This window comes from Talpa europaea (genome assembly GCF_964194135.1).
Source record: "Talpa europaea genome assembly, chromosome: 6".
In the NCBI taxonomy this organism is placed as follows: domain Eukaryota; kingdom Metazoa; phylum Chordata; class Mammalia; order Eulipotyphla; family Talpidae; genus Talpa; species Talpa europaea.
In genome coordinates, this window is record NC_140072.1 from 20046837 (window position 1) to 20058592 (window position 11756).

The following is an 11756-nucleotide window of genomic DNA, read 5'->3' on the forward strand; positions in this document are numbered from 1 at the left end:
GCTACAAACAATTTTAAATATTTAATTTAATTGTCTTCTTTGTGATGCACAACCAGCTTATCTCCAATTTCTTCCTTACATGTTATCAAGTTTATCTTTGAGCACGTACATTAAATATAGTACCCATTTGCTCCAAATATGTTTCATTTCTTCCATCACAAGGTTGATTTAAGAGCTGTCTCTATTACTATTTAAATTAAGTTAATGGGAGATAATCAGACTGAACAGTAATAATAGTGAACATTTAATAATAGTTTACTATATGTTAAGGATTTTGTTCATTTAATATTTTATCCTCCCAGGAATAAGATAATATAAATACTTCAATGAATAGGAGAGTTATGCTCAGGAAGTAACTTGTCCAAAATCTCAGGGTTACTGAAGAAAGGGTCAGAATACCAACTTGTATAAGTATAGACCCAATGCATTTTTATTCATAAATCATTGTGGTTTTCTAAAAAAAATCTAGTAGCCAAAGTCCTAATTTAATACTGGGGAATTTGAGAGGCTGGAATTCACTGTTGTCTCAATCTTAGTTCTGATTCTGCTACATTACCACAATTTTGAGTCTCTGTGTGTGGGTGTGTTAGTTTGTTGACAGGTCCTTGCCTTCTTTTCTCATTGAGTTACATTTTTTTTTCTGTCCCATAAATCTATTTGTAGATTGCTATTAATCATCTGAAAGATTCTCTTTTGAGAGTTTTTAAAATACTGCCATTACTAGGTGCTCAATGAAAGCTAGACTCATTATATACTAATAAGGACCATCAATATTTTAATGAGAAATGATAGTTTCTTAGTAGCAAATAGAACAGTGTATATACTATCTTGAGAGAATAGGGTGTTTAAATATTTTTTGTGACCATATTCAATTAACTAATGAATGTTAATTCATTTAAAAATATTAACCCTTTGTTTAATATTTTGAAACATTCAAAAACAGAAAGTTCTGGTTTCCTACGTATAGTTCCTAGAAGTTAACAGCAAAAAGATAAAGAACCAATAGTTGGAGAAAGAGGGAATCACAACATGGAAAATGAAGTGCGTTTTTTTGCCTCTAGTTGAGAAAATCTGTCACTCTTATGATGCTAAAAATGTAGATCTAAAGGTGGTAGTTGATTTTCATTGTACCGATTCAATGCTATTCCAATAAAAATTTCAATGTTATTCTTCAAAGAAATAGAACAATTATTGATGAAATTCATATGGAATCACCAAAAACCCCGAATAGCCAAAGCTCTCCTGAAAAAAAAAGAAGGGAATGGAGGCATCACACTCCCAGATTTCAGGCTATACTACAAAGCCATAATCATCAAAACTGCATGGTATTGGAACAAGAACAGACACACAGACCAATGGAATCGAATATAAAATCCAGAAATAAACCCACAGATTTATGGTCAACTAATATTTGACAAAGGAGCAAAGAATATGCATTGGAGCAAAGAAAGTCTGTTCAATAAATGGTGCTGGGAAAACTGGGTCGCTACATGCAAAAGAATGAAGCTTGACTACTACCTCACACCATACACAAAAACCAACTCAAAATGGATTAAAGAACTAGACATAAAACCTGAAACCATAAAATACATAGAAGGAAATATAGGCGAAACACTATGTGATTTGCACATCAAAGACATCTTTACAGACACATCACTCAAAGCAGTGATAGTGAAGGCAAAGATAAACAGCTGGGACTACATCAAATTAAAGAGCTTCTGCACAGCAAAAGAGACAATAACAAAAACAAAAAGAAACCCCACCAACTGGGAGAACATTTTTGCACACAACACTAATGATAAAGGATTGATCACAAAAATCTGCAAAGAGCTGATGAGACTCAACAACAGCAAAGAAAATAATCCAGTCAAAAAATGGGCAGAAGAGCTAAAAAGAAACTTCTCTGAAGAGGAAATGCAAATGGCCAACAGGCATATGAAAAAATGTTCAACATCACTTTTAATCAGGGAAATGCAAATCAAAACAACCATGAGATACCATCTCACACCAGTGAGAATGGCACATATTAAAAAAACTAGCAACAACAAATGTTGGCGAGGGTGTGGAGAAAAAGGAACTCTTCTGCACTGTTGGTGGGAGTGCAAACTGGTCCAACCACTATGGAGAGCTGTGTGGAGATTTCTGGACCTACTAAACATAGAGCTTCCATATGATCCAGCAATTCCACTCCTAGGTATTTACCCAAAGGACACAGAAACATCAATTCCAAAGAACACCTGCACCCCTATGTTTATAGCAGCACTATTTACAATAGCTAAGCTTTGGAAACAGCCCAAATGCCCAAAAATAGATGACTGGATCAAGAAGATGTGGTACATATACACCATGGAATATTACTCAGCATTCAAAAAAGATAAACACATGCAATTTGCAGCAACATGGATGGCGCTGGAAGGGATCATGCTCAGCGAAATAAGCCAGAAAGAAAAAGAAAAATACCGGATGGTCTCACTCATAGCACGAATCTAGAAAACTTAAATAAGGGACCAGGAAAATGAATAACTATAAGAAAGTGAAAATCAAAATCAACAAAAATCTATGAACCAGAGACACTTTTGGGGGGGTGGGTGGAGGGAGGGGAGGGATTGGGGTCAAAATGGGGGGGTTGAAATTGTATGGGGAATATAAAAATAAAATTTATTATAAAAAAAATAAAAAAAAAAACAGAAAATAGTTCTCTTAGAGAAAGTAGCATGGGTTCTTATTATTTTTACCACAGTGTTCCTAAAAGTTTAGAAAAGCATTCATCTCCAGATATCATCTTTTAATTATTCTTATTTTAACTTTAATATAATTCTGTATTTGCTCCATAATAAATATGCCATTGCCAGTATCCTTTCTCTATTATTTTCCCCTCAAATTACAGTAATGTTCCAGAATTCTGTCCGTTGTTTCTATCTCTACTTAAAGTCATTCTCAAAGCAAGCTCTCTAATTGAATCCATTATATAGTATTCATTACCTACAGATGATTTCTATAATAATATCGGTAGTTATAATCTGTACCATAAATTTCACATTCACACATCTAACTTACTTCTTTATAACTGCACTGGGACAGTTAACAGGTATATCAAGTGCAATACTTTTAGGAAAGAACTGTTGATGTCCCTACTAACCCTCATCACATCCTAATACTCTTTCCTCATGCCATCAAACTATGGAATATTCATTCAACAGTCAAGTCAAAGCTCTTTGATTTCATCTCCTTCTCCTCCACATCTAATCAGCAATTCTACTGATTCTAAAATTGTGGCATTAGTATCTAAAGTTTTGACTGATTGTTATGTGTCAGACTTTTCTAGATGGTTGATATGAAATATTCATTAATCCTTATAAGATAGCTCATAGTGCGGGTCTCCCAGGTGTCACAGGGGTTAAAGTCTCAGCACTATCAAGCTATCACCAGCCACTGCAGCATGAGTTCGATCCCGGGCCAGGAAGCTAACCCACACAGTGCAGCAGACATCTCCTGTTTCCCCTGCTGCTCCCTTCAGCAGTGTATTTCAGTAGATCTGCCTGTTCTGCTCTCCACTCTGTCTCTGATGAATCCTCTCACTCCCGTCCCCTGCACCTCTGGCCTACACCCCAGTTCTTGCATGCATAAATAAATAATTAATCTTTCAAAAAAGGAAGAAAATAAACACAGTTCAGTTATTTTTTCCCTATTACAAAATAAAAAAAATAGATTGCTTAAGATTAAATTTTAGTGTGGTTTAAAGCCAACATTTGAAGCTCATCAATTTGATTCCAGATTCCATGATTTAGCCACAACACTGTATTAATTCTAAAAAATTCTAAGCACTTTCTTAGAAGATACTTGAGTCATCCCAGTCCACAGCGTTCTCTCTCTCACTTGGAGTAACGAGTGGCCCATAGGCTCTCTACTCTCACTGTTTCTAGCTACTGTTTATTCCCCCAATGATAAGGACTGTTTCAAACATAGATTTTGTGACAAAGGATTATGTGACTTTAAATTCTTTGATGACTTTCAATTTGGAATAAAAAATCAAACTTGTTAGAAAAACATCCCTGACTACTTACACAATTTATTTTCCCACAAGATTTGTTTCCTACCAAACACTTCTGTTTCATTTCATGCATATTACCACCTCCCCAAACTTTGCCAGTCACATTTGCTTCATTTTCTCTATTTGATTGTTACCACAGTCTCTCCATCTTCTTGCACTTGTTCTTGCCATTCAAAACTCTATCTTGGGTGCAAGGGGTTAAGCACAGTGCTGTGAAGCTGTCCACAGCCTCTGCAGCAGGAGTTCGATCCCCAGCCGGCCAGGGAGATACCCACATGGCACAGGAGACTTCTCCTGCCTCACCCACTGCTCCCATCATCAGTGTATTTCAGTCTGCCTATTTCAGCCTGTTCCCCACTCTGTCTTTGGTGATTTCTCTTATCCTCTGCACCACTGGCCTGTACCCCAGTTCTTGTATGCATAAATAAATAAATCTTAAAAAACACCTCTATCTTGGCTACTTTATAGCTTTTTACCATGCTTCATGTTTTAGCTCAAACATTACTTCCTCAGAAATAATTGTCTGCCCAACTTATTCAAAAGAGACTCACTCAAAGCACCCTGTGCTCAAATATGTTCATTGTTTACTTTTGCTCCTATCATACATAACTTTTAGAAATGACTTGGTTAATGCGGTTATATGCTTATCATCTAGATCCTGAAATTAAAATATAAGCACATGGAGTAAGCATGTATTGTTTGTATTCTCACTGCCCAGAGCACTCTTTTAATTTACTCAACCACTCTTTTAATTGTTTTTTCATGGAATTTGACTTTCAATGTTTAATGTTTGGTAAAGTAAAAATTTAAAACAGAAGACTTTATTCTGAGGGTTTTTTTTTTAAGATTTATTTATTTATGTATACAAGTACTGGGGTACAGGCCAGAGGTGTGGTGGGTGAGAGGATTCACCAGAGACACAGTGGGGAACAGAATAGGCAGACAGACAGAAATACACTGCTGAGGGCATCAGCGGGTGAAGCAAGAGAAGTCTGCTGTGCTATGTGGGTTGCTCCCTGACTGGGGATCGAACTCATGTTGCAGTGGCTGCGGATAGCTTCATAGGTTGTGTCTTAACCTCTTGCACCACCAGGGAGACCTTATGTTCAGTTTTATTGTAAATTATAGATAAAATGGGAAAAAGAAGGAAGGAAGAAAGGAAATCTTTGTGACAGCATATATTCTCTGACTTAATTCCTCCAACAGGATTTCAAATGGTCTCTCAGAATAATCAACTCCTAATATAGAAGGTTAAACTAGAAAGTAAAATGAAAAGATGAAGTAGCAAAAAAATCCTTTATACTGTCAAGAATAAACAAAAAAAGATAAAGTGATTGTAAAAAATACTTGAGACAGATAAGATTAAGCATAAAGTCAAGCAAGTAATAAGTAGATGATTGTCTTATTAATGACAAAGATTCTTAAACTGTTCTTTGAGTTTTAAAGACTAACTAATTTAGAAGCTAATGATATTTTTGATGTATTTATTAGGGGCTTTATAATATTAGGGACTGACTAAATTCTAGCAACAGTATAAATTCTTGTAACATGGTTTTCACTTGTAGAGCACATCATGAGGTAGGACTGCATCACTGAGAAGCTTTTCCCATATCCAGTAATAAAACAGGCCTTGCTTTTTTTTCCTGTATCTCAACCCTTCATGCCTATGTACCTGTTGGCAGCTCCAGGAATTGCTGGCTTAATGGTGGGATGTCTTAACAATCTTACTTATTATTTTAGGCCAAGGCACAACCACACCTTTTCTGTTCTTTTCATAATCACATTACATAGGTGCTCTTATTTCCTCCTCTTTCCCACTCCCAATCATTATGTGAGCACAGACAATAGAATGGGTCTTTCACTTCTACTTATCCATGCCTATGGAGTTCCTACACGCATTACATCAGCCAAGAAAAAGGGTTATTTAAATAAAAATTATTTGATTAGGGGAGAATTGAATGTGGGTGGAAATTAATCCAATTATCAAATCCTTCCAACTTCTGTTCTCAATGCAAGTTATCATATAAAATAACACAATTTTTCCCCTCCCACTCCCTTTTTGAAAGGAAACACCATCAAATTGTCACCCATTTCCCAGGGTTTTATCTCCATGGACAGGAAAACTTGAAATACTCTACAGTCATTCTTAAATGCACCCCTGCCTGGTGAATACCCCCCATAACCTCACACACATGCAATTCAGGGAGAAACACTACAAGGACTGCTGAATTACACTGTTGCATATTTAGCACGTGCAAACTCACCAAGTCACCACTTCATCTGCTGCTTGTGAGGCACAATGATGAGAAAATGAGCCATCACTCAGTGGAATAAGGAAAGTATCTGCATCACAAGTGTAAGATTCATCCCTTTTATTAGTGTTTTGAGCATCATAATGCTCCTACTTTCTGAGAGTTAAAATCTGTATAATTTTCAAACTATCTTCATGATACATATAATTTGGAAAGGGGTCTATATCAACCAGTCAAAAACTGGTGGTGGGAACTTTTTGTTTTTCACTTACCCTTGTATCAGCTAAGGCATGAAATTAATAATGTCACAATAAAATTCAATTTATCTCATTTTGTGCATATTTAATTTGTCAACATTTCTTGCGGAATGATTCTCAATTTCAAAGATAGTCAATTAGGAAATGCTTTTAAAAAATTTCTCCCACAGAATGAATCAATTGTCTTTTTTAGTGGATACCATTCTCCTTGCCAATAATCCTCAGTAGTGCCAACACAGACAAATAAAAATGCTTCAACAACAGCTAATATTTCTAGAGGGAATTTTCCCTGAAAACTGCTTTTGCCTGCATCTTAACTAAAATAAAAACCACCACATACTTCTTAAGGAGAAGGACTTTCAGGAAAAAAAAAAAAACAGAAAAATTAAAGGAAAAGATCAGTTATTTGAGGATAGCAATATTGTACCTGAAATTATAGCAGGTTATGGAATTCAAACTTTAACTTTTAATATATTCTACTTCTTAAAAAATAGATAATATTATTTTATTAAGCACAGAATTCTGGCTTCACCTCCTCATTTTACATGTTGAGCAAAATTACAAGGGAACTTTTTAAAAAAATGTCACTACTTTCTCTGTCCTATTCTTGGTGCATGAATGATATTTGGCAAGGGAAGGGAAAGACAAAAGAAAATTTAATATTCAGGTTCTAAAGAACACATGCATAAGGGATCTTAATAGTTAATTTTCCTTTCTTTTATTGTAGTTGTTTTTTTTTTTCCAAAGGGCACAGCAAGATTTTATAGAACATTGTTCTGTTCAGCATTAACAGAGCACCTGCTGACAAGTAAGTCATGAAACAGTAAGTCACAGAGCTTGTGATTCTATAAGCAATTTGTAGCAACTTAAAGTTTTTCTTTCATTTTTAATCTGTGTATATGCAAGTGTGTGTGTGTTGTGTGCATATGTGTTGTTGTGTGTGCATTTCATATACAATTTATTCTAAGAAAACTAGATAGTCCCCTGTACTTTTGTTATTTATTATATATTTAATAATAATTTACTAAGCAATCAAAACCAATATTTCTGAACAGCTGTATTATTTAATTTTGTGTTATCATTAACTGAAGTGTATTTGTACCCAATCCTTAGACAGCTCATAAATCACCCAACAGATGGGTACCTTATGGGCAGAATCCTGTGAACTTTTGACCCTGTTCATGATTTCAGCAAAAAAGAGACAGAAAATCACTCTGCAAATCCTTTTTTCCCTGAGAGACCCTATAACTAGACAGTGCTGGCAGAGTCACACAGCAGAGTACCCAGGATAACAGCGATCCAAATGCACTATGGATATAGGTTTTTTAAAGTGGATAGACATGAGACAAATCTATGGTTTGATGAAATAAGTTTTCAGGAGTGAGAATTTCTTTGTGATGTTGGGGTGTTGTCCTGGTAATGCTTCAACATCTAAGAAAGTATATTACAATTTTAAAAAGGCAAAAAAATAAAAGAATGAGACATAGGAGAAAAGGAAGAAAGGGGGAGGGGAGAGAAGGAAATTCTAGAAGTATGACAAGAGGGAGGGAGAGCAGGTGGGAGGGGAGAAGCTGGAGAGAGAGAGACACGGCTATGTTTCCTGCTTATTGGGAGGTGCTTTGTTTCACACACATGCTGGACAACCATGAATTGGCTGCTGTTGGAGGGTCACAAGGCCACAAGCTGCTACATCAGGATCTTATGGAGAGAACTTATTCTCTTACCTGAAGACCCACCTTTTGAGATGGGGATAGTGACTTTGTGTGAGACTCGGAGGGAGATAAGTGTGTGTATTTACAGGGGAAGGAGTTAAACAGTGAAATATATTTGGTGATGGGTAACAAAGGATGTGATTTAGAGCCCTATGTGTTCACCAAACCTCTTTTTCCTCTTCCATCTGGACACACAACTTGACTACATAATGTTCATCTAGATCAGGAGAGGAAGTCAGAATTTTAGTAAAGGCAGGGAAAGAATGAACTTAAATAGATGTTACAGAACTAAAGCCAGAAAACTTCCACTACACCCACATATATTTGGGAGCAGAGTACTAGGGGTCCTAACACTTTTACTTGCACTTTAAAAAATATTTTCTCCGTGTTTCATGGTTGTGCACCTGTAGGGATGAGAGCAGAGAAGGGGTAATGACAGTGCAGTGGAAAGAGGTTGCCAAGTTGGCTGGAGTTACAAGTGCTAGGGGAAAAAAAAGTGCCTGGATATGGTAGCACTGTTTCATTTCTGCCCTTTATGAGTCTCATGATAAATAAAAGCAAATTAAATACTATCAGGTCCTATTACTTATCATGTGAATTTTATACTTTGAATTGCTGATAAACAATGACTTAAGGTCACAGTTGGTAACTGCAAATTCAATTTGGGTCATCTGAGGCTAAAGTTCCTGCCATTTCCACCACATCATACTGAATATCCTAGTAAGGTTATACTCGAGAGCTCAAGGTCTGTCTCATCCTAGTGAGCTGTAAATATTAAGAGAAACATTAGGTAGTACACTGGGGTTTTTTCTCATCCTGAATCAATATAGCTGGGTATCTAATGCTATTTCTATATAGGGCATCAAATCATCTGTTTTCTAGTTGATTCTGTTCTTGCTGCCATCTACACTCTGCCAATCAAATGCAGAAAATAGTGGGGCTAAAATAGCTCCATAGAGCCCAATATTTTTTTTATCTCCTTTGAAGAAAAAGACAGGTTAACTTCATAAGAACTCAATTTCATAATTCTGTAATGTTACAGTGAGTCCAAATGACATATGTCGATGAAAGGCGCCTGGGTTTCTATTTCAAGAACAGTATGGCAGGATTATTTCAAGTGAGAACATATTATAGGGTCAGGAAAGCTGGCATTAGACCTTGGAACAAATGGGGTCACCAGGAACCAGGATCTGAGCATGGCACATGGTTGTCCAGTGCCATAGAAAGGGAACAAGGAAGACCAGGGACTCTTGAGAGTAGGGATGGAAAGGAAGGAGGAAGAATGAAGAGATTAGAATGGGGAGACAGGTTATCAGGAGCAGCTTCTGGTTTAAAACTCTTGAAGTTCCCAGATGACTCTCATTCCCTCCATAGCTTTTTAAGCTATATGCAAGGAAATACAGATTTAAGAGAAGGAAAAACAATAGACCACTAATATCATTAGTTTTTCATAGTAACATTTCCAATGACTTCTAGAATGCAACAGTTTCTATTGGCTAATAATCTTTTTATTCATTTTTTTTCTAAATTAGCTGTGATTTCAGCCAACCCTGAATAAATTCATAAATGAACAAGTGTTTGGAAAGAACACCCTACATGCATAAAACCAAAATAAGCATTATGAAAAATATAAAAAGGGATTAAGATAAAGCTCTTGCTGCTAAAGACCCACAAACTTTGGAAAATAAGAACTCAACTGTGAGATACTGATTATGAAATGCTGTAAGAAATAATAAAAAGATTTGCTTTGTTTGGGTGTAATAGTTTTCTTGCACAATTCAGAAGTGGGACTCAGCAAGGATTAGGTAGACAGTAAAATGAAGGGAAATCAAATTAAAGGATGAATGTGTCTAAAAACTGTCACCACAAATCTGCACTCTGTAAACTTTTCTACACCCCATATTATCCTATGAATAGAACTTTGGGCACTTCTTTGCTGATTCACAGATGTGAATCTGATGAAGGAAGGCTTTTCCTCTAACTGGAGAGGGATGTTATCCAAAAGAGATGTGCATAGGGAACGAAGAAGTATCTCACCACTACATACTAGTCAGTTAAACAGAAATTGGCAAAAATCATAAGGGGAATTTCTAGACATCCTCACAATTAAAGTGGAACATAACAACAGCTCCATAGTGCTGAACAGATAGGAAGGAGTCAGACCTCCTGGAATCATGTAGGAAATCCTTGAATATAGTAATGAGCATGTTATACAATCACTTCGAAGTCAGGTAAAGGAATTCAGGTAAAGGATGCAATAGATTTCCCTTTTCCACACTGACACAAACAAGAAAACAAACAAAACAAACCCAAGGCCCACGCTTTTGAAGAAGATACCCTAAACTTGGCGGTGGAGGTTGGGTGGACAAAGGGATGGCTGGTATTGATTCCATCACAGCCACCTTTACTCAAAGCTATTTATTTTTCAGTATCCAGAAAGAAATACTCCCAAGGCTCAGTACATTATGTCCTCACATCTTCATTTTAAACTCTCTTTTTCAGAAGACCTATCCACCAAAGACTTCTATTATCATTTATACAAAAATTTGCAAAAATATCCGGCTGTAGCTAAACAATTCCATTTGAGTATTCATTTTTATATATCTTCATTTTTTTAATATATTGGACCACATTTATTCATACCAAGAATTTTAAAAACGTAAATCAGTGTTTATAAGACCAAGTCTAAAGTAGCTTTGAGATTCTCCTTCATTGCACTCCCAGCCTTCAAATGATAAATCAAATTATATGAATAAAGGACCAGCTACAGCTTGGCAATGATGTAAAAGAGTGGATCTGACGAAGCCTCTGCTTTGTTCCTGCTGGGAGAGGTCCAACTCCAACCCTAGCGTCCCCTGCATGAGGACCACTGCTGCCTTAATATCGAACTGGGCAGCAGATAAAGTTCCCTGGAAGTTCCTTTATCCCCAACAAGTACAACCAATGCAAAAAAAAAAAAAAAAGAAGAAAGAAAAAAATGTTGAGAAAGTAATTCATGTAGTCTTACTAATAATCAGGTATAAAGCTGAAAAACATTTTTCTACATGAGTGACAATAAAAAGCATATATCTAGTTTCCAACCTAAAGGGAAGACTTAATTGTGAGTCTCTCTAAATAAAAGTTGACAAAATCTATGCTTCTTGAGATCTTGATCATCAAAATAGACCCAAAATACAGAAAAAAAATACAAAAATGCACCAGTCTATTAATTAACAATAATAAGGTAATTTTGTTTTCTTTGGTGATATTTGTAGTATTTGTCATATTTTTAATATTTAGAATTTCTTCACATTTTTCAGTCTAAAAACTTACATATCAATTTTGAGATCTATAATTCTAAATGCCCTTTCTTTTAAGAGGACCCTCCAAAGAATATAAACACTAGGGACCTGTGAAATCTAAATCCATTTTAACTTCAGGAAGAAAAACTACAGGATTGAGGCCAGAGATCTTGGATGCATTCCTATTTCTACAAGCAGAGTAG